This window comes from Panthera uncia, assembly GCF_023721935.1.
Source record: "Panthera uncia isolate 11264 chromosome A1 unlocalized genomic scaffold, Puncia_PCG_1.0 HiC_scaffold_17, whole genome shotgun sequence".
Classification (NCBI taxonomy): domain Eukaryota; kingdom Metazoa; phylum Chordata; class Mammalia; order Carnivora; family Felidae; genus Panthera; species Panthera uncia.
In genome coordinates this window covers 27366948-27368911 of record NW_026057577.1, presented here as the reverse complement: position 1 = coordinate 27368911, position 1964 = coordinate 27366948, and positions in this window count along the sequence as shown.

Sequence of the window (1964 nt, the reverse complement as noted above, 5' to 3'; positions counted from 1 at the left end):
GCTCGGATGACACAGTCAGGCCAAGCTCATGCAGAAAGCTTCAGGAGCCTGGAGCCAAGGATCATTTTGTGACAAGGATGGGGCTCGTGGTCAGGCCCACACAGGGCATCACCATCTGTCCAGGCACAGAGGGCTGGAGGGTGAAAGGGGAGCGCTGGCAGAAGCTGGCAAAGGATTGGTCTAAGAGAAAAGAATGCTGGGGTTGGCCAGACCTGTCCTGTTCGGGTCCCCATGGGAAAGTCCCTAGGACTCTGGACCACAGTTGCAGGGAAAATGCAGCCATCGTCTCCAGAGGCTGTTGGCCTCATTCTGGACAAACACACTATTGCTCCTGTCCTCTCCCTCAGCCCTGAGGAGCGCCTTGAGGCCCAATCGCTGTCAGCCTCTCCACCATAGATGGGCGTGTAAAGAGCAGCCACTGGACTGACCTCTCCAGGGTGCACCTAGAGGGCTTCTAGGAAGAGGCGGCTTCCCTATGCCTGTGCCCAGCTGCAACTGGAAACACACCCTCACCATTTCATCATTTGAAGATTTATTTAAAAGAGTTTTGTGTTGTGGCTGCTCTGGGTGAAGTTCTTGGTGATCTGAGTTTAAAAGCCTTCCTCTCCCCCCCCCCCCCCCCCCCCCCCCCCACCACCCCCACTCTCTGTGAGTTACCATAGAGATACTTTAGAGGCAAAGCAAAGTTAATGAGCTCGATTGGGCCTTTTTGTGTTCCTGAATGTTTTCCATTTCTGAGCCCTTAACATATAATTAGAGAGATTATTTAGCATGGACGTTTTCTTTTATTGTAAATTAATTTCAAAACCAAGTTCTGAGGTTAAATAATGATTGTATTTGTTAATCAATCCAACCTGGGTTTCTTTCCCAAAGAAAACAGGATGTCATTGTCAAAATGTTGGGAACAGGATGTTTGAGAACTTGGGGGTTTCATTGATTGCGATGATGTTAAGGGTCCTGGCAGTCAGTACTAATGTGTGGTGACATCTTTTTATTAGACAGGGATGAGCTCTGGGAGGAGGTGAAACTCGAGAGGCTTTGGGGAAGGGGTGCTGGGGGGCTGTGACCTTCCAGCTATGGGCGAGGCCCCAGGAGATTCACAGCTTCCTGACAGGGGGCTGCCAGCCCCTTTGCCAGGCCTCGGTTTGCCTGCTGGAGAGCCCATGAAACATCTAACTAAACAAGGTGAGGTGGATGAGAAGCTGGCCGCTTAGGCAGTCGGATGGGCTAAATCACTTGAAGGCTTCTTGCCTCTCCAGCTCTGTTTGTCCGTCAGGGTAAGTTCTGCTGTTTTTCTCAGGGTTTCTCAATCTTGGCACTATTGACATTTTTGGCCAGATAATCCTTTGTTGTGGGGACAGGCCTGTGTGTTGTAGGATGTTTAGCAACATTACTGACCTCTACCCACTAGACGCCAGTAGCACACATGTACCCCTTCCCTCACTGTTGTGATACCCAAACTATCTCCACATGTTGTCAAATGTCCCTTTGGGGACAGATGTACCCCCCAGTTAAGAACCACTGAGTTAAAAAATGATACATATTTAGGGGCACCTGGGTGGATCAGTCGGTGAAATGTCCGACTTCAGCTCAGGTCATGAGCTCACGGTCCGTAGGTTTGAGCGCCGTGTTGGGCTCTGTGCCGACAGCTCACAGCCTAGAGCCTGCTCCCTCCCTCTCTCTGCTCCTCACCTGCTCACGCTCTGCCTCTCTCTCTCTCAAAAATAAATAAGCTTAAAAAATAATAATAATATGTATTTATTGTCGAAACTAAGACGTAATCTGTAATTCCAGTATCCAGAGTTGACCCCTGTTAAGATTTTGACGTACTTCTTTCCAGACTTTCTCTTCCACACATGTATGTGTTTTTGCCTTTTTGTGAAACTGAGGCCACAGAGTGTGCTGTTTTCTAACTTGCCAAGGCACAGGGTACGCGGTGGATAGCTCCCCTCATTGCCAGAGCT